Below are 23301 nucleotides of genomic sequence, written 5' to 3' on the forward strand. Positions count from 1 at the left end.
CAACCCTTCATTTAAATACAAGTACAAACAACCTATTTTACACAATCTATTTATCAAACAACCTACTTTTCAGTTATTTCTAGTTCCCGACTGAAATTGGTTCCGAAGCAAAGATTGAACAAAATTTTGATCATAATTGGTTCCATACCAAATTTAACCGGTACCATACCTGAAACCGAACCGAAACCAATTCCTTTATAATGGTTAGATCTTCGGTTCTAAGGAAAGTTCATTTCCAATTTTAGATTATTTTGGTTCCAATTCTGATCTGATTAGAACCAGTTCCGAAACCGAACACATCCCTATTCCACGTAGATATAGTCAGCCGAAAAAACCTACAGGCATCTGATTAGAACCAGTTCCGAAACCTTCTCCTCATTCCTTTCGGCGTTTTCTTCCTTCGAGGTTTACTGGTGTGGATGTGATTATGATACTTTTATCCTGATTTCATCTTTTTGATGAATTTATGTTGGTAGCGGACTAGAAGTGGTGAAAATTCTCTAATTTTATGTATGTTGTTTGCTTGATCAATACTACAATCCTGCTTTTTTATGTTTTATGAGAATTATCCGCGTGTTCCTAGGTTTTATATACTTCACATAGTCTTTAATTAATAATTAGTATGTATTCACGAGAGGTCTTAACCACAACTAAAGTGAAATATTATTGATATCACATGATAATTCACGCAACGATTCATTTTTTTCATAAATTCACCATTTTATGAACATGTGATGTTTTCTCTCCATTTGTATGTATTTGTAGTTGTTGTTTCTAGTTAAATTGAATAGTTTAGCATTATAGATACATATATTTCGACATATATGCACTTTTATATTTCATGGATTTTAATGGTTCTTCAAATGCTTACTTTTTTTAACGATTAGATACGTTTTTCATGTACCTGCTATCAACACCTGAATAAAACAAACCAAAATCATTTAGTTTCATTCTTCATTATTTGTAATGAAGAAGAATATACAAAAAGGGGCACTTGCAACAACTGACTTGAAAACCTTAATCCACAATCATGCTCTTTTATTCAACAAGCTAGTCAAATTAGTCCCCGCAAAGTTCTATCATCCGATTGAAGAAGATTCAAAACCTTGGTTCCAAGGCTTGAGAAAATGCAAAAAAGCCTCTCTCAAACAAAAAAAAAAACACGAGAGAACATTAAGAAAATATGTCGTGATCGCCTCAACCCCGAGAAATCACAAACCACAACCCTCCTCAAAAAGAGCATTAGTAAGAATGAAACAAGTAGCAATGATTTTGATGATGAAGAAGATGGTGGAGAAGAAGAAGAAATTGAAATTAAAGTGAAGCCCATTACAAATTTTAATGGCGAAATAAGTAACAAGTATGTTACCTATGAAGAGTTATGCCGAATATTGCATTCGAAGCTTGAAGTGTTTAAAGCTGTTAGATAGACTGTTAGATAAAGAGCTTAGTTTTATTCTTGAAATATTCTTGTAAGAAAAAAAGGTTAATAGTAAACATAATGGTTGAGGCTCAAGTTGGACTTGATTCCCTTAAACAGATTCGCCATCTGCTCCCAAGGTAAAATAACCTTAACAGTGTATACTACCGGATATATCCACTTGCTAGAAAGAATCGTTGGAAGCAGGTGTATAGAGTGAGGAGGAAGAACAGTATTTTCATTTGTGTGTTAAATGAGACCGTGGATGTTTCCTTTTATAGTTGAACATGTAAGGACAACAAATCAATTCATGATATTGAATTGATTGAGGCATTGAATGCCAATAAATGCCATTAAATACGTAATTAATGCATTAGTTACAAAATTCAAACAAGGGACCAAAACGGACAAGTTTAGCAAAAACAAGGGTTGCGCAAGCCCGAGTTTTCGGAGCTATATTCGTGTCCGAAGGTCACGCTCATGCGCAAGTTCGGTGATTTTGGTCTACGAAATCCAAGATTTGCACCCCCTGCACATGGGTAGGTCTTGAAGTAAACCCATAGACACAAGCTTGTAAGACTTTCATGCATTCAATCTTATAAACCTAGTTGAGTTTGGTCTTTCTACAAATGTGGGACTCATTCCCACATTTATCTCTTTTGTTAACTTTATTCTCAAATATCTGTATTTAAGTATTGATGTCTCGTTCACATATACTCCATTTTGGACATATAGTATATCGTTTCGAAGTTATCACGGAGGAGAACACAAACTCACTTAGAGTTAATTATATATACAACATATGTATACATTTATAAATGTCTAAAGTTAGTAAAAAAATATAAATATATATAGTAAATTTTTTTCAAAAACCCCCCACATAAATGGAGATTGATCTCTACACATCAAATTTCCAAACAAAAATTTCAATAGTTGAATCCTGCATAGGATGGGTAGGTATTACCCTTTGAACCTTCATCTAAGAAGTACACTTAATCTCCTAGCAGTTAGTAGATCTTGATGTATTTGAACTGAGCTGCCATTTATGTAGATGACAATATAATTCTCACAGGACTCTCCCTAACAAATTCATATCCGCATAGACGTGTTTGTTTTGGTCATGAACACTAACCTGGTTCTGCAAGAGCTTCAGGAATTGTGCCCCCATAACTCCAATGTTTTAAAACCCAGGTTTTTAGTTGACCCGATGTGATGACCGGTTCACGGGTCAACCGATTCAACCGGTTGAACCGCCGGGTCAACCCGGTTTATGGTCTTTTTCTATTTTTATATATTTTTACTTTCATGCATAATGCATAAACATATAAAACCAATAATTTGATGTTCACAAAGTTCAAACATTAAAAAATATTGAACAAACCGCAAACGGCTCGTTGTTTTGGGGTTCGTTACTTGTATCCAACTATCCAAACCCTATTAAAACGGGTCAACCCGGTTTTAACCGGTTCGACATAAGCGGTCGAACCACGGTTTAAGGAAAACCCGGCCGATTCGATCCGGTTTGTATTTTTACAAAAAACCGGTCTCAATTGACCCGTATTCTATCCCGGGTCACAGTCCAACCGGTTGAACCGGCCGGGTCGACCCGGGTTTTAAAACATTGCATAATTCCCTTCAAAGCAACCATGCTTCTCTCTCACGTACGTGATTCCAAGAATCATTAAGAATCATATGTTTAGTCTAATTTATTCACTATATATAGGAATGGACTAGGAAGTAATGTTACCCCCCCCCCCCCCAAGTGACCTGCATCACTCATACAACTAGGTTGTCCTTTTGAACCTAGATCTTGGGATCTCCAGTCTTTTAGGTAAGGTTTCCTTCGTACAAATTTATTCATTTATGGGCTTTAGTCCCATTCCTCTTGACGACTTATAAACTACATCTCTACTCAAGCCTTTTGTAAGCAGATTCATAATGTTTTCTTTTGAATTCACCCAGTGAATCGTGATAAACCTCGTACAGATTAGTTGTTGTATCATTTTATGTTTACATCTAATGTGCCTTGATTTCCCTCTATACATTGTACTTTGAGCTCTACTAATTTCCGATTGGTTATCACAATGTATACATATGGTTGTTACCGACTTAAGCCATTCGAGAATGTCCTCTACAAACTGACGTAACTCCACCTCTTCAGCACAAATATATAAGGCGATAAATTCATATTTCATCGTAGATCTTGATATAACTGTTTGCTTGGATGATTTCCAGGCTACAGCATCACCTCCAAGTGTAAACACATATCCACTTGTAGATCTGGAATCTTTTATGTCAGATATCCAATTTACATCAGTGTGTCCTTCGATAACTATCGAATGTCTGCCATAATGCAATCCATATTTGCGTGTATCGCACATACCTTAGCAGCCTAGTAATACTCTTCCAGTGTTCAAAATTGGGTTTACTAGTTAATCTACTTAGTCTTCTCACAACATATGCTAAGTCAGGTCTGGTACAACTCATAATATACATCAGACTGCCAATAATTCTTGAATATTCCACTTGATTAACACTACCACCTCTACTTTTACGTAGATGTTGACTATGTCAATTCGAGTTCTAGTTATTCTACTATATCCTTTAGCAAAAATTTTCAAGAATATTATCCACATAGTGTGTTTGACTTAAAATCATACCACTTTGGATTCTTGTGATTTTGACTCCAAGAATCACAACCGTTAAACCCATATCTTTCATGTCGAACCTGGATTTCTATATATCCTTCGTGGATCTTATCATCTTGTCATCACTACCAATGATAAGCATATCATCAACATATAAACACAAGATGACATAACCATGAGTGGTATTTTTCACATAGATACACTTATCACGCTCATTGATTCTAAAGCCACTTTCCATCATGACTTGATCAAACTTTTTATTGCATTGTTTTAATCCATATAGAGACTTAATAAGTTTATAAACCTTGTTCTACTGTCCCGAGACAATGAATCCCTCGGGTTGCTGCATATAAATTTCTTCTTCCAACTCCCAATTTATGAAAGTAGTTTTTACATCCATTTGATGAACTTGCAGGTTTCTAATAGTTGCAATGGCAAGAACTAATCTAATGGGTCTTATTCACGTTACCGAAGAATATGTATCAAAGTAATATAGACCTTCCTTTTGTATATAACCTTTGATTGCTAGTCTTGCCTTGTATTTATTTATCAATACTGCCATCAGGTTTCATTTTTCTCTTAAAAACCCAACGGTAGCCAAGTGGCTTGCCACCTGGAGGTCGATCCACTAGTTCCCACGTATGATTTTGTAAGATATATTCTACCTATTTCTTGATGGCTTCTTTCCATTGAGGTCCCTCAGAAGTAGTAACCACCTCTTGGTAGGTTTTAGGTTCACTTTCCACCACATAGGTGTAAAAATCATCACCAAATGATTTTTCAACTCTAGCCCTCTTACTTCTTCTAAGTTTTATCTCTTCTTCCTCGGATTGAGCTTGTTCTTACTCTCGAGCAACTTCGTTGCTTGGTAAAGATGGGCCCTTTCAACCTCCTTATTCAAACAAGGAAATACATCTTTAATAAATGAAGCATTCATTGATTCCGTTATGGTATTCTTGTGTATTTCAAAATTCTTAGAATCATGCACAAGAAAACGATAAACACTATTACTTTGTGTATACCCAATGAATACACAATCCGCTGTTTTAGGACCTAACTTTTGTACTTTAGGCGGTGGTACAACAACTTTAGCTAAGCACCTCCACACTCGTAAGTACTTGTATAATGGATTTCTTCTCATCTAAAGTTCATACGGTGTTTCATCCTTTTCTTTATGAGGTATCTTATTTAGAATATAGTTAGCCAACAAAATAGCTTCCCCCTACATTGATTGGTTTACACCCGAACTAATTATCATGGTGTTAACCATTTCTTTCAAGGTACGGTTCTTTCTTTCAACAATTCCATTGGATTGAGGTGAATAGGGTGATGTAAATTCATGATGAATTCCATTTTTTGCACAAGAATTCAGCATAAGGAGAAACATATTGTCTGCCCATGTCACTTCTAACTACTTTTATTCTCTTGTTGAGTTGATTCTCAACTTCATTTTTGTACAAGACAAACTTGTCTATTGCTTCATCTTTACTCTTAAGTAAATATATGTAACAATATTATGTGCTATCATTGATGAATGTAATGAAGTATTTGTTCTCACCTTGAGTGAGAATTGACTTTTAACCACACACATAAGTGTGAATTAAATCAAGAGGTTCGATGTTTCTTATGATTGTTTGGAAAGATAATCGAGTCTGTTTGGCTTCAATACATGTGGGAAATTTTTGATTTGAGTCAATATTAAGTTTTGGTATGTAGTTAATATGGGATTCGATACAAAATTTCTTACATGAAAACATGATACTTGATCAGTCTCTTGCTATTATATTTCCATATATAAGATTTCCTATGTTGGATCACTTCAACACGATAATCATATTTGTTGATGACTAACTTCCATTAAATCTAAACTTTTAGATTTGAAATGAAGTATAAGTGTCTTCTCCCGCAAATTCTTTTTATAGCAATACAATTCCCAAACTTTGCAATTTGCAAATTGAAAACTTTGTTTCCTATAAATAGTATTGCCAACTTGCAATACTTACCATATTTTGAGAGTTTCGAGAGTTCAGCAACACGAAGCCTGATGGGTTTTGGTCATAAGACATCCTATGTGCTCATACAAACCCTAATGCTTGGATCTAGGTTTCTCTATTGTACATGCTTTGAATCCAAGACTATAAACCCTAATTCTAGCGTTCAAGTAATCATATTAATATGTAATTAGGTTTAAGATCATACCTTGATTGTTATGTAGCAATAACAATCCCAAATCTCCTTGTAATGACTTTAGAATGCTTATAGTCACAAGTGTCACTCCTCTAATGGCTTACAAACACCAAGAGCAAATGGAGAAGGTATAAAGAGAGATGAGAGAGGTTAGAATTCGTCCTTAGGACTTCTTAGGAAGGGATACACGAATTCATGAGCCAAGGGGTGTTTATATAGGTGTAGAGATAGGGTTTCAGTCATTATCCTTATCTAGTTGCTTATCCACAAAGCAACCCATAAGATAATCCTTGAATCCTTATCATAGTCGAATTCTAAGGCTTTATCACCTGAAATTCGTTCAACCTAATAATAAGATAATCCTTACCTTATTTTGTAACTATCACATAATTACAAATCAGCCCCTCTAGTTTAATTAATTACACTTGATCACAAAATTAATTCATAATTAATTATTGACCAATATTAATTAAACAAATATGATTTCTCCTTTAATATATTATTCTTATAATATATTAATAAATCATAATAACCTTTCTCTCTTTATTTATTTCTCCAATCAAGTTGTTTTGGTGAAGGCAACCCAAAAGGACCATGCACCATCGGGTCAAGTACATACCAAAATAGTTATGGACTTAGACACTAATCCAACAGTCTCCCACTTGGATAAGTCTAATAACTATTATGCGTATGACTTCAGATCCTGATCTGCAATCGTAGCTTTCCAAAGCCGTTGTCAACTCTGATCCTATCAGATACGCGTGTCCTTAGATAAGGGATCATATATTCCTCCATTCTAGATATCGTCTGAGATATGATTTCTAATCATTCTCTTTGTACTATATCTCGATTTCCGATTTATGACGACTGACTAATTGAACAAATCAAATTAGCCCTAGCCCGGCCGAGCATTTACGTTTGTCATCACTAAACCATCGAGGGGCCCAAAGATATCGCTTGTATTCTACTTTGAATAAAAGGAACGGATAAACTTTGATACAATGCTTGTTTGCACTCACCCACCGAATTACACACAACAATATGTTTTATAACACCAAGTTACTGGTACGTTTACATATTATCAATGTGCAACCGATTTGCAAGATACAACTCACACATCTCGGTTTCAAGAATATAAGATGTTATCATCTCACCAATCACTCGTAATACAATTCATGGAGTGATCCAAGTGAGCGTGGGTTTAATCCAATGCTCAATCATATTCCTAAGCACTCATGAACGTTGCAGCAAACATTTGCTTATGTCTAATACTCTTCTAGACAATCTACACACCAATTCACGACAGTCTTCATTCATATCTACTTCCAACATATGAATGATTGTGGCCCGTTCGAATAATTCGATTATTCTTAATAAACTCAATTATTCTGGAAGTCAAAACATGCAAATGTGAAACACAAGAATAATACTAATCCCATATGGCCTCAAACCTTTGAGTATAAATAAAACACCTTTTATTTATCACCATATCGATTACTCATTATTTGTCGTTTCGGGTAATCAACTTCTTACTTGAATTATTACACTTGTCCCATGCTCATAGCATGCACACAATGTTTACCTATGGTTCTTACTTTGTGAAATAGATCACAATGGACACATTTCCAATCATTCTCATTTCACAACTCCAAATCCTTTTTTTCATAAGTGTAAGAATATCAATTCTTGCTACTTATAGAATATGCTAGATTCTAACACTTTATGCAACGATCCTTTCGTAATGTCACTGCACCAAAGTCACAAAAACTATTGCCAATGATATTACAAAGTCTTCTATCGGAGATTGTTGCAAGACAATTCCTTAGATATGATGTCTCTCTCTCAAAGTACGTTCCTTTGAACATCCTTTGGCATAAAAGTTTCTAATCTAGTCATAGATTTTCAATATTTACTTCCTAATATGAACACGCTTCCATATTTTCCATATGACAAGTCATTCTTAATAGAATCTTATCTATTCGTGATGATGTCGATATGGTCCATCCAATATGAGAACATTTCCATATCTTCCAATACTATACTTCCAACTACTCACAAGCGACCAATCCTCTTCGAACTTTGGATTGTCCTTTGATAATTGTTTAATTATTTTAGTCAAAACCAATTCTAGTCCCTTTTCCCTCTAAATGCGCTAGACATTTGGAAAATTTTAGAATGGTCAAATATTAAAGCATTTGCAATCGATCCTATACCCGAAGCGTATGGGACCCGATGCACAATGTTTTATTTGCTATGTTCTCAAAATTCGAATTGTGAAAAGGAATGTCGTAATCATAATCGAAATTTTAAGAACACACTATGTACCTTTGACTAAATTTATTAACATTCCACAACCTAATCCTTTAGATTTGAAATGAAGTATAATATTCTCTCCCTTAATTATAGCAAAACAACTATTCCATCCTTACGACTTTGCAAAGAATGACTCTTGTTTTCTATAATTAATATTGCCAATTTGCAATACTTTCCATAATAATCATACAATCATAACTTTTATGATCCCACTATCATGATGATTACTATAAAACATAACACTTATGCTCCCACTAGCTTCGACATGTATTCAAAACATCTTAACTTCCAGAAAAACAATACTTATTGAATTTCTTAAGTCCATGTTTCTAAGACTTGGTGCTTTGATAATCTTTTATCAAGCCTTTTTGAACTTATACACCTTTGCCTTAGATAGTTTATATGTGCGTCTAAACATTTAAGACTAATTGCCAAACCTCACAATTCAAATCATGGGGAGGGATACCGTAACCATAATCGAATTCGAGAATGCAATTTTACAATTACTATCTTCTTAAAATCTTTCTTAGTGAAAGCATTTCCTCACAATCATTTTCACGAAGGAGGAAATCTTATGACACTTAGATTTAAACGGTGTATGTGTTCCTATCCATGTGAATTTGTTAAATCCAAAGTTTAAGACAAATTCAAACTCATATGGACCGAACTTTCTTAATATTGATTTCTTGCCTTATGGTAGCACAGCTGCCCACCACGTCTTCCAAGTAGTTAAGCAGCTCACCCTTTCCCTATCAATATACCTTTCATTGATTAAGGTGCCTTGCCTTTTATGCGTTCAAAATGAGAACTCATAGGACTCATATGCATAATTAACTCACTTGGAACGGCACAGAAAAAAAATAATGTTAACACGATAGGTTGTAAACCTCAACTCGTGTGCTAGTGATGATTGATAAGGTTTATTTGATTTGTTCTTGAAACTCTTCAAGACCATTAAGACTCCCACTGACTCCTTGACATATAAGATTCTCTTGTCAATGAACATTTCATGACAAACAAATATTCAAGAGTTAGTGTAGTTTTTATCAAAACACTTCATAAATTGGTCCTAGTTGATCTTTGTCTTCTTCAAGACATCACAACTTTCCACATTTGATGAATGTGATAAACCTTTTAATACTTTTCACTCATTGTCACAATCTTAACTTTAAGACTTGTTATTGGAACGAAGTATGATAGACTTCTTGATTTAACCATTTCTTCAATCCTTGATTCCTCTTCTTAAACATACAATTGTACTAAGACTTACTTAGAGGATCAATTGAGACATGGTTCTTAATCATTAAGACCCATTATAAAGCATAAAAGCTACTCTCCCTTCTTCTTAGAATGGAGAAACTTTTATCTTTCTGCCTACTTGATTCTTCTTATTCGTTCTACTATTGATCTAAACCCTTTAATCAATTCAGAATTACACTTAATCTTGTAAGTGTAATCATATTTACTAAGCCATTACTAAGTCATGACAAATATCTTTGTTACTCCTATGGTGAACTTGATCAACACACAACTTTGTGTACTCGATCTCCTAGTCCTTCACTTGACACTTTGTCAACGAATTTGTCTAATTTCCAAATATGAAATTTCTCATTCACCATGCAACCAAGTTGCGTGATTCCAAATTTCAGTCCAATTGAAACTTTGGGCGATGAGAAACTCTCCCTATTTGGTAAATTCTCGACATTTCCATAAATAACATAACTAAGAATCATATCCATTCGTTGTAGAAATATGCAAACATCAATTTTCATAACGATTTCATTGCAAGGAAGTAAACAAATAAATAAATAAGTCAAACAAAATTTATCTTATTTATAAAAGCAATGGAAAAACATTTGTCCTTACAATGCAAAATCTATTGAAAACTACGTAAAAGGAAAATTTCTAACAACTCTATCATAACTTTCTAAGCTCAAAATCCAATCTTCAAGTCCATGTGATCGAGATCCATCTCTTGTGATTAGATTCATCTTGCTCTCTTATCAAGCTTCCTTTGTTTTCACCGATCCTGCAGAACATTCAAATGCAATCTTATCACATCATGTATTTGAATCAATGAATAGGAACTTAACGAAGTTAGATAGTGGATTTTACCTGAAGCGCAGTCATACTCTTTGACTCTCCCATCTTTGGAATTTTCAGGCTCTTGGGGCAGACTTCTATCCAACGCCCTTTCTCTTGGCAGCAAACGCAGGTCGGTTCTCCTAGAACGTCCTCGGAAGCATGGTCGGTTGACTCTCCCAACAAATACGCTCCATTGTTTCGCCAAATCATTTCTGATTCAGCAGCAATGAGCATGTAGGTTAGGTCAATGAGGTTGTCGTCATGATCCATCATATAATACTTTCTTTTGAACTCATTATATGATTCAGGAAGTGACTGCAAAACCCAATTTACAGCCAACTCATTCGGGAATGACACACCCAACATAATCAACCTATCGATGTGTGATTTCATTCCTAGAATGTGGGCACACACGGATTTACCATCTTCATGTTTCATTTCCAATAGGGCCTTAGTGATATTGAACCTTTCAATTCTTTGATCTTGTGGGTTAGGGAGAACAATTGGAGGAGGAGGAGGAAGTGAAGCATGATTTCTTGTTCCTCGATCGAATCGTGGAATATCATCTTCACGTGGAATGCTTGTTCCACGAGATTTGGGAAGACCATGATTGTTGAACTTTGACATCTACAAAACGGGAGAAAACAAATTCAAGTTAGTTGATCGATTGAGTCCTTAGTAAATCACCCAAATGAGATACTAAGGCTAGGACCCAACACAATACGCTACAACCTAGAAAAGGGATGCCGTAATCTAGTTGCAGAATATTTGAAGGTAAGTGAATGACGATTCACTAATTTCCACCATGAAAAACGAAAAAGAAAATTAAGTTTTAAATCTATGAAAACTCCTAGATCCTTTGAGATTCATTGAACTTTCAATGGAATGTTTAAATCTCGATATGCCCCTCTTGTTTGTGACTGGGATGCTGAGGATCACAAAGCGGGTGTGAATAACCATGCAAAATTACATGGTGCCCTCACATGTTACAGTCACCTATTCGATGTGCCGGTAAACCACACACGCTCCACCGAACTATGACAAACATTGAGTCACCCTTTGCTACCTTTGCTTAGAACCATTTAGTGTTCCGGTAAACCACACACGCTCCACTAACGTCTTCGCAAGGGCACAAAGTGTAATTTCATGGAATTGCATCAATTCACTTTTGTCTAAGTAACTAAGATTGGGAATTAGAAAAACATTTAGTTACTTTAGTAATAAATTCATAAAGGTTTCGTGAATGAGGCCTACTAACGGTAAGACTGACTTTTACTTATACATATATATAATGTTAGACTTTTAATGTTATATATAGTATAGGGTGCATTTTACACTTTTAAAATACTATGTGGTTAACTTTAACAATTACACTTTTAATTCAATTAAATGGTTAACCTAAACTTTTATGGATTTATTAAATCTCTTTTAATTATACTCCTTAATTAATTAATAAAACCATAAGGGTGTATTTGAACTTTTCAAAACATTACTAGGGTTTTAGAATTTAACATTCCTAATTAACTTTTAATCAACTTTTAAATTCCAAAACTTGAGGGCAAGTTTTGAAACCTTATTCAAAACATTAGGGTTTTAACTATTTAAATTTTAAAACAACAAAACTTTTGGGTTCAAATTTAAACTATAAAACCTAAAGGGGAAAATATGAAACTTTTCATAACAACAAGGATCAAATAACAAATAATTTTAAACTAACATTTAATCATACAATTATCCATATTTGATTTATTTAATGATTTCTTGCAAAACAATTTATCAATTTACTCAAAATAATTAATCAATTATCTTATAAGGAAACAATTATCTTATTAATTGATAAATATCTTCATTTAGATCAAAAATATAGTCAAATATATCATATAATCGGATTAATATTGATCTAACATGATAAGGTAACTATCCATATGCAAAAACAGCAAGCAATCCCGAGATAAACATTATCTGACGAGTTGACTCGTCAAGTCAAGCCTGGACTCGTTGAGTAACCCTGGACTCGGCGAGTTCAGTTATGGACTCGGCGAGTTCAGTTATGGACTCGGCGAGTCCAGCCTCTAGAACACCAAAAAATCGAATTTTTTAGATATACAATGCATCAATACAATTGAAACCATCCTAGGCTCTGATACCACTGATGGGTTTTGGTCATAAGACATCCTATGTGCTCATACAAACCCTAATGCTTGGATCTAGGTTTCTCTATTGTACATGTTTTGAATCCAAGACTATAAACCCTAATTCTAGCATTCAAGTAATCATATTAATATGTAATTAGGTTTAAGATCATACCTTGATTGTTATGTAGCAATAACAATCCCAAATCTCCTTGTAATGACTTTAGAATGCTTAAAGTCACAAGTGTCACTCCTCTAATGGCTTACAAACACCAAGAGCAAATGGAGAAGGTATAAAGAGAAAGGAGAGAGGTTAGAATTCGTCCTTAGGACTTCTTGGGAAGGGATACACGAATTCATGAGCCAAGGTGTGTTTATATAGGTGTAGAGATAGGGTTTCAGTCATTATCCTTATCTAGTTGCTTATCCACAAAGCAACCCATAAGATAATCCTTGAATCCTTATCATAGTCGAATTCTAAGGCCTTATCACCTGAAATTCGTTCAAACTAATAATAAGATAATCCTTACCTTATTTTGTAACTATCACATAATTACAAATCAGCCCCTCTAGTTTAATTAATTACACTTGATCACAAAATTAATTCATAATTAATTATTGACCAATATTAATTAAACAAATATGATTTCTCCTTTAATATATTATTCTTATAACATATTAATAAATCATAATAACCTGTCTCTCTTTATTTATTTCTCCAATCAAGTTGCTTTGGTGAAGGCAACCCAAAAGGACCATGCACCATCGGGTCAAGTACATACCAAAATAGTTATGGACTTAGACACTAATCCAACAAAGCCACCGGAGTTTGATGGGACCCAGGACTCGATTTATGCCATGAGATGGATCTCTGAAATTGAGGGGTGTTTCTATATGTGTTCATGCCCTAAGTATCTGATAGTTCGGTTTGGATAATATTCAGGTCGATGATTGCCTGAATTATATTGAGCGATCGATCGCAATTTTAGATCGGAAGACATAAACCTTGAGGAGCAAGATTGTGGAGCATGTTATAGTGGAATTGGGTACCCGAGGATGAGATGAAGGAGCACTATCCGGAGTTGTTCGGGATGGCGGATTTCGAGTACGAAGTCTAACTCAAGTGGGGGAGAATTGTAACACCCGATAATTTCCAAGGTAATAATTTAATTTAGATTTATCTAATTGTTATGGTGGGCCCTGAATTATTGGATCTTTTCTTATTGGGCTTAGGGTCTGCAGTATGCGGGGCATATCACCCTATGTATGTTGGGCGTATTGATGTGGAATGATCATTGTTGCCATGCACGTACGCACTGCATAAAAAGAATTATGCGCATCATACGTGTCCAGTCCCTAAACCCCCATAATTTTGGTTTTAAGCACTATTTAAAGAACATTATGACCTAAGGATCTTCTTTCTCAACCTCCCTATTATCCCTAAATAGCCTCCACGAAACCCTAACCCCATTCTTTAGTGTTCTTAAGCTTGGAAGGTATTTTGAGTCCATTTTGGTGTGTTTTGTCTCATTTTCAAGGAAGAGAAGGTTGGAGCAAGGTGGTGGTTCATGGAGATGCTTGTAGATCCGGATTATCTGCTCAATTTCTAGCTTGTGCAAGGTATAAAATCTTGATCTTTAGAAGCTTAGATCTCCATGTTTTAGCTTTTGGACCCTTTTAGGTCCCATAAATGAGCCCTTGTAGATTATTTCCATTTTTGAAGCTTAGAGATGCTACTCTTGGTGATATTTGGGTCCTAGAGTCATAAAGTTGCAACCTTTGAAGCTTTAATCCAACCATGCATGAGTATTGGCCATTTTTATGGAGGTAGATTGTTATATCTCGAGTTTGGGCCATTTGGGGCATGCAAAACCACCAAGTTGTCGCCTTTATAGTTTAATATGTTATATATTATTCATATATGTTTTTGGGATTCTTGGTCTTAAGTAGTTAAGATCTTTTTGGAGAAATGGATTATTAGGTGAGTACGTTGGGCATACAAGCCATGTAATGTGTATGCTTAACGTACAGCTGAGTACGCCCTGTGTACTTAGGCAGTTGGGCTTGGCGTCATTTGGGCCTCGATTTGGGCCATTTTCTTGGACCTTGCTTCTTTGTGCCTTTTAGGCCATCTGGAATGAAATTTTTTGATTAAGGAGCTTTAGTGGGCGTTAGGGCGAGGTACACTTGGAAGTTTGGGCCCAATTTGGAAAATTAGGCCATAAATGGGCCTTTGTAGATCTTTTGGTTTTGGGCCTTAGTTTTGGATCAAGTTAGGCCAGGGGTAAATTGGTTATTTTACCCCAAGTATAGATTATTGATTTTAGTTGGAACCCAAGTATTGATTGGGTGTTATTTTGTACTGATAGCTTGAGGAGCCATCATGGAAGCAACTATGGATTTCTTTCTGTGAGATTCAGCATTTGAGGTAAGTTTCCTCTCTGGGTTTGGAGGGTCTAAAGCACCAATGCCATCCCTTATTGATTATGTTAGGATGCTAGGAGTCCGCGTGACCCTCGCATGTGTTATGTGTTGCTGTGTATACTAGGCGTGGCTTGATGCCAGGCGAGGCCTAAGGACTGGAACATATGCTAGTGTTTATGATCATTATGTGTGTTAGCATAATTATGTGATATTGATTGTATGTGTATAACGGGAGAGGCCCAGTAACAGGCGGGGACCGAGAATAACAGATTTGTGTACTCAACGAGGCTTGATGTTGGGCAAGGCTTAATGCTGGCGAGGCCCGATGCCGGGTGGGGGCCCACTGTATGATTTGGTATGTATGGTATGGGGTAGTTTGGGTAACTCACTGAGCTTTGTGGTTACGGTTTTCAGTTTATGTTTTAGGTACTTCCAGATCCAAGGGGAAGAGCTCGGGTTGATTGCATCACCATTGGGATTTCGCATATGATATTTTACTCTGATTTAATAACATTTGATACATTGGTTTTGTTGAGATGCATGGATGATATTTGAAAATGCTATTTTATCTGTTTTAAAAATGAAATTTTTGGGACCATATTTTGGAATGTTACACATCTTCAAAAATTACATCAAAACTAATTTTCAAATGATTCAAGGTTGCATTTTCTGGGAATTTATTTTTTCCATCTTCAATTAGCATATCTAATTTCCTATACTTAATCATAACCATTTCCTCATAAGCCTACATAATAAATGAATTATTATATATATATATATATATATATATATATATATAATATTAAAAATTTAAGATTTTGACATTTGCTTTTCCCGAAGAGCTTGATTCAATCAACGAGTTGATCAACAAAGCTATGGAATTCATACATGCCTTGTTGGTGGAAACAAGCTTCATTTTTATATCTTGAAGTTGAATCATCTTCTTGACTTCAAACTGGTTTGTCCATTCTTCACAACATTTATCTTCTTTTGTTATGAATAGAAGTTTTCAAATTTGTTTTCTTCCCAAAGGAAATCCAAGAATTTCTTTCACCGATTCTTTGGTGACATCAATCACTCCTCTTTGAAGAACTATCTTCTTTGTCTCTAAGCTAAATTTCTTAAGAACAAAGTAGCCTAATATCCCTGGAACCTCTGTCATCTTCATCCTTAATATCCCCCCAAAACCCATCTGTCTCACACATTCTTTTTGAACTTCATTGAAGCCTTGTATAACTGATAGCAAAGCTCTAGTTGTACACCAATAATCAAATATATCAATTAATGAATTTAATTTATATATTATAATAAGAATTAATGAAGTTATTATACATGTTCGATAATTTAATCGCATGTGTGTTAACTGAAAAGAAATGAAATATGTTTTGAATAATCACAAGTGATTGGTTTTTGAAACATATATGATTTGATAAATTTTTGTATAACCACTTGTGATTGAGTTATTTTGTATATAAAAGATATTAATCACAAGGTGATTGATTTTTGACTCATATAAGATTAATAAAATTATTTAAGAATCAAAAGTGATTGATTTTTGAATCATATATGATTTAATAAATTATCTTTTTTGTATAATCAAATGTGATTGATTTTTTCGTATATAAAAGATATTAATCACATGTGATTTAATAAAATTATTATTAAATCACATACGATTAATAAAATTATTTTTTTTCTATAAAGTTGTTAATTACAAAGTTATACATGTTTCTGGTTGTATCAAAATGCTTGTTTACTATCTTCTTCTTTCTTCTCTTTATCTCTTTTGTTTCAGAATCCGAATCTTCTCATTTTCATTAACTAGTTGACTTTTCTCTTCCTTGACTCGGTTTTTTTCAGATAGTACGACAACTATTATGAAAATAATAATCATATGTTAATACATTTATAATTGAGCAACAAACTTTAATAATGAAGTAATAATTAATAATTATGTATTTTTAAATACATATTATAATCATATGTGATTGAACTATACCTTTGTCGTGTTTTAACTTAGACCTTCATTTTGTTGTGTCTTCTTCACTTGCTCTTTTTCCTTTTCCTTTAGAGAGGCAAATGATAAAAAGAATAAATTATTATAAATCTTTCTCTCTCTCTCTCTCTCTCTCTCTCTCTCTCTCTCTTTCTATATATATATATAATCACATGTGATTGAAATATTGTTATTAATATATGTAAATCACATGTTATTAATAATTTTAATCACATGTGATTAAATATCTTTTGTGTGTATATATAGTGTTCATAACAGATAATAATCAAATGTGATTGAACTTGTTTTGTTACATAAGAGGTAATAATCACATGTGATTAGTAACAAAGTTTTGTTTTTTGTTTTTTTTTTCTATAATCAATTGTGATTGGAATATACCTTTTTCAACTATCTTTCTTGTTGATTTTCTTGTTTTTTTTTCGTATGTTTTTTCTGTGTAGGATTTTCCTTGTTTTGTTTTGAAAAAAAATATACATATATAATTAGAAAAACATATCCGATTATACACATAAAATATATGAATCATAATTGATTATTGAATGATTTAAGTGTTACAATTTTGATTTGGTCTTCTGGCCGTTGCTTTTGTAAAATTTTGAGTACTAGTCTCTTTATTGGTTTTTGAGATGTACAAATACATGTATTATAAGAATAACATATATGATTATTTCAAGTCATGACAAATAAATAATATATTATTTATATAGATTGTGATCACATGTGATTCAATCTTTGTTATATGTATAAATTCATTTTAAGTTCAAATTCATCAGCAAATCATAAATGATTGAACACAATCATTACCATGCAAGATTGTTCATAAAATCTTGTAATCACATACGATTTAATATGTTTTTGATATATATATATATATATATATATATATATATATATATATATATATATATATATATATATATATAAAAGATGATAATCACATGTGATTAAACCATAATATGCTTTTTTTATGACAATAATAACATGTGATTAACGAATAAAACTTGTTTTTCTAATCATATGTGAATTTAGTCATATATTATTAAAACTATTATAAATATAAAATGTGTAAATGACATATGAATTTAATCAAATGAATCCGAGATTGAACATAGTCACTATAAATAGAAATTCATTGATCATATAATTGAATGTAAATCACATATGATTACTATGTTACTAATATAGATATTATCAGAAAGTAATATATGAGTAAACATCAAAAAATCATATATGATTAAAGACCGTCAAATTTATTAATATAACACAATGTTAATCATATGCGATTTAGAACATAATATTGCATGTAATGATTGTTTTTTTTATCACTTTTTTCTTTCTTTTGTACGTTTTTTCATATGCTTTTGGTTTTTCTGCATGTATAAAGCGAGATTATTATTGTCGTAATTAGTAGATAAACAAAATAAATAGCCATTAATAAAAAACAGAGCATAACAATAAAAAAACCCTAGATAACAAATAAAATATACTATTATTCAACTTTATTAGGTTAATAGTTAGTAGATAATCACAAATGATCAATCGATGTCGTCATAATCAATATATAACACTTGTAATTGAAAAATAAAGTATAAAATTCAAAAAAAACCCTACATATAACACTCGATAACATTTAAAATCGAGTGCTATCACCTAAAATATTTCAGTAACTGTTTATATTTTGAAGACAAATAACGACATCTAAAATACTAGTGTAAAGTTTATTCTCTTATTATTGTAAATTCAAAACAAAATCAAGGAAGGCGTCGATTTTTACCTAATGCATTTGTTCTCAGGAAATTAGTCGTTGACGGCATTTTTGATTTTATCAAGATTTTGTTGTTCGATTTTGATGATTATCGGCGAAGATTTAGGGTTCTCTCGAGGTTCTTCTTTTCATAAAAGTAGAGTGCAAAGTTATGGGGAACGAAATGAGGGGGAACGAGAGTAGTTATGTAACGAAGGATTCAGTTTCGTTTTGCATTTACAATATTGCCCCTAGCCCCCACATTTTTAAATTTTTATTTGCTGTGCATCTAGTTTTGAATTAATTGAAAAATTGTCACCTTGTTAAATTAAAAGGTAATTTTTGTTCTCAAATGTTCTCGCAGTAATAAATTTTCTCGATTGAACGCTCCCATATATATATATATATATATATATATATATATATATATATATATATATATATATATATATATATATGACAGTTCGGTTCGAGTATCCGTGAATATCTAAATATCAAAACCAAAACTAACCCGTAAATACTAGGTTTTTTCGGTTTCTATGTCGGTTTTTCCGGTTTCGGATTGGTCAGATCGGCTCCGGGTTTTTTTTTTTTTTTTTTTTTTCCGGATTTTTGCACACCCTTAGTCTTTAGGGTTGCTGATAACCCATAGTTGTTTACATATGCTATGCTATGTGTGGTATTTTGGGGAACTCACTAAGCTTTGTGCTTACGATTTGTGGTTTATATGTTTTTGGTTTTCTTATATTAAAGGAGGGGCACAACTCGATTACATCGCATCAATAGGGGACTTATGCACATGATAAATTTTTATGATACTATGATAAATGTTTTAAGATCATGTGGTTGTGAATTGAATAAATTCTTAAGTTTTAAATTGAAATTTTTTGGGGTTGAAATTTGGGGCATTACAAGCAAAGGGAAAAGAACAATGATTATGAATGAAATGAGGGAACCGGGTGATTTTACAAACAATAAATGAAAAAGGGAAGATCATGATAATGGTGGTAGGGGTAGTGTTAGTGGTGATGGTGGTGAAGATAAGGATGAGGATAAGTTTGAGGGTGATTTTGAATTTGAAAAAGTGAAATGAGAAGATGAAGATAGGAGCAAGAAGATTGTGAAGAAGGGTTCAGAAGTAAAGGAGTAGAAGAAAGAAAAGAAGGAATATGGTGTGGTGGCTACAAAACATTCATTGAATGCTGCAACTGAACAGACTATGGGGGTGAGGGTTCATGATGATCCAAAGACTTTGAAGAAGAGTTTATAGAAGGATAAGAAAAGGCATGAGAAGATTTTAGGGAAATTAAAGGATAGAGTTGAAACACATGAGAAGTTCAGGAGGGAAGAAATAGTCAAAGAGGATATGGAATATTAACAAAGGGATAACCAGAAGAAAGCTAGGAACCTTTCCAAAAAGGAGAAGAAATTAATGAGGTATGGATTTAATAGCCGAAAAGAAGGATATATTGGTGAATAAGGTACCAAAATTTAATCCATTTTTTTGAATGCTTTATGTTGCTTATTATGATTAGGGGTGATCTTTTTTATGTGTACTTTCTGTTAGCCTTGAATTTAACAAAAATTCATCTCATTTCGCAAGGTGTTGATCAATCCAAGGAGATCTTCTTTGATGACACCGATGATCTTCATTCCATCAATCGTGTCGCTTATATCATCGACAAACTGAACGAAGATATCCTTCCACTCAAGGATCTCACCGACGTTAATCTCCATCGATGTAAGCTTGTTTTCTAATATTGCCAAGGCATCTACTGATTGGTCGCTGTTCTTGGGTTTTCATCTGTTTTCCTCGATGAGAGGGGGATGTTGGCTACTTCACTTGCTCGTTCCATGGTTATAGTCTATTACTTGTTCAAACGTGGCTCTGATACCACGTGTCACAAGACGACTCAATCACCATATGCCACTTAATTTATCTTCGACTAAGTCAAACTTACTACACATCCTTGGATGTACTAATGACTTGGAAAGAAAAAGACTAAAGCTTTATAGTTACTACAAACTAAAGAGAATTTATATTAAAAAACTCGAGAGAGTACAAAGCAAGTTCCGATGGTTTGGAGCAAATGAGCTCCTTCCTTATTTATAGTCTCCTTACACCTCATCTCGGGAAGTTTCCAGAGATTATTATTTACATGTCACATTCAAGTTTAATCTAGATCTTTCTACCTAGCTGCATGTATTTTCAAGACTTTATGAAAAGTGGTAGATCATTTTCCGATGTCCTAGAGAAGTTTATGATGTGCTGTGGTCTTCCAAATCATTATTGTAAGTTATAGCGTTTCCTTAAGTGCTCCAACAAATTTTAGAATCTCGATTGTGAAATTAGGGTATAGATTTAAAATCAATTTTTTGAGCATTTTGTATAATCTAAAACAAATTAAAAATCTAGAGTATTTTTAAGTCAAATTCTTCAATGTAAAACTTGAAAGGTAAGCATTCTTCCACCTCCTTGTTATTTAAGCTTCATTGTTTTCCAAATACGAATTCTATGATGAACCTCATGATTCTATCAAGTTTAGTTTTGAATTATAAGTTTATAACACTAATTTCAATGACGAAAGTTTATCTCTATGATAAAAAAAATGTGTTCATGAAGCTTTAGGGGTGGCTTGAAACCCTAACTTCATTAATTCACTAATGGATCTCATAGAATTCAATTTATATGTATTATTTAAGTTTATTGTTGTGTTTTAGATGTAATTTTAGTGGTTTGAAACCCCAACCAACTTATAGTAGTTAAAGTGGGGCAAAATGTATATGACATTACGAAAAATAGTTCAAAACACATTACTTGGTTTTGAAACATATGAAAAATGTACATGTTTTATACATTTGAGCGATTGTTGTGTTTTAGATGTAAGTTTATTGCTGCGTTTTATACGTATTGATTAAGTTTTATTGTTGTGTTTTAGAAGTAATTTCATTTGTCCAAAACCCCAACCAACATATTTTGTATGGAAAAATGTACATATTTTATACATTTGGGCTATTTTCGTTGTATTTGGGGCTATGTTTGCCGTAAGCATTAACCAACGTAGTGTTTAGTCATGGAAGTGCCTTTTGTATGACATTAAAGGTATTAATGGTATGAATGATATCAATAAAATATTTTTTTTTGTAGTCTAGGTTTGAATGTTATTATTTGTGTGTCATGTTTTCTCTATGATAGAAAGATAATAATGATATATCATATATCTAAGTTTTTCCAAGTTTGATATGATGGATTTTGAATAATAGTGTCCTAATATGTGCATGTTTGAAAACTATTACAGAAGTGTCAGCATAATGAGGTAATAATTTTCAAGTTACAGTGCAAAAAACTAAAAGATTTTCTATCCTAATAAACCCATTCCTAAAGTGTTATTATAGTAAGAATATAGTATCATCGTATGTAAATGTTTTCAGGTATGAGTACCGGGTATGTCGAGTCTTAAACCCGAAATCATAAATTTAAATGGCTTTTTTACTTCTTGCAATGTGTCGATTATTGCTAATAGAAAACCTATCTGCCCATGTTTTTACCTTATGCGAACGAGAGAAACTAGACTCCAAGAAACATTCGTTTTTTTCTTTAAGTGAGAATTAGCTCCAAGAAACCTTTGTTAACAAATCGATCATGTAATGGGGTGTTTAATAACCTACAATGAAGAGTAATGGGAAATTGACATTGTAATAACTTAATTAGTTAATTGTAAATTTTTTAATTTGTTGCTTAATTTCATTTGCAAACTATTTCACATTTGGCTAGGTATATGCCATTTAAAATACAAGTAACAAACAATCTTTTTACACATTTTCTACCGAACAACCATTGTTTTTTGTTCCAAACCTGCAACCAGTTCCAATGCAAAGATCCAACAAGTTTTGGTCATAATCGGTTCGGCGGTTCCATACCCGATTAACTCATACCACACTCAAACCAAACTGGAACCGGCTCCCTTCGGTTCGGTCTTTAATCATAGGAAAAGTTCATTTTCTGTTACTTCGATTTCGGTCTAGTTCCAAAATTGAACAAATCCATATTCCATGTGGGGGTTGACCGGAAAAACCTACAACCATTGGTCTAAAATGGTCATTAAGTTGCAAACTCATATTTTGGATCTTATTTAACACAATCTGAACTATTATGACTAAATAAATGGTCCTTCAAAACTCCGATTGTCGATTACAATAACCCTAACATAAATTTAAGTTATCTTGATTCTTGAGAATTTTAATTTCTTTAAAGATGGTATTCTTTCCTTTTAATATAACAAATGGTTTTGATAATTTAATTAAAAACAATCTCATTATTATTTAACATA

At 33.2% G+C, this 23301-nt stretch overlaps 1 pseudogene; it reads left to right on the plus strand.

The window, feature by feature from the left end:
- The first annotated feature begins 966 nt into the window (after positions 1-966).
- Positions 967-20450, plus strand: LOC145075536 (uncharacterized; annotated as a pseudogene).
- Positions 20451-23301: the final 2851 nt, after the last annotated feature.

The sequence above is a fragment of the Lactuca serriola genome, chromosome 9 (genome assembly GCF_051521515.1).
Source record: "Lactuca serriola cultivar US96UC23 chromosome 9, Lser_US96UC23_V15, whole genome shotgun sequence".
In the NCBI taxonomy this organism is placed as follows: domain Eukaryota; kingdom Viridiplantae; phylum Streptophyta; class Magnoliopsida; order Asterales; family Asteraceae; genus Lactuca; species Lactuca serriola.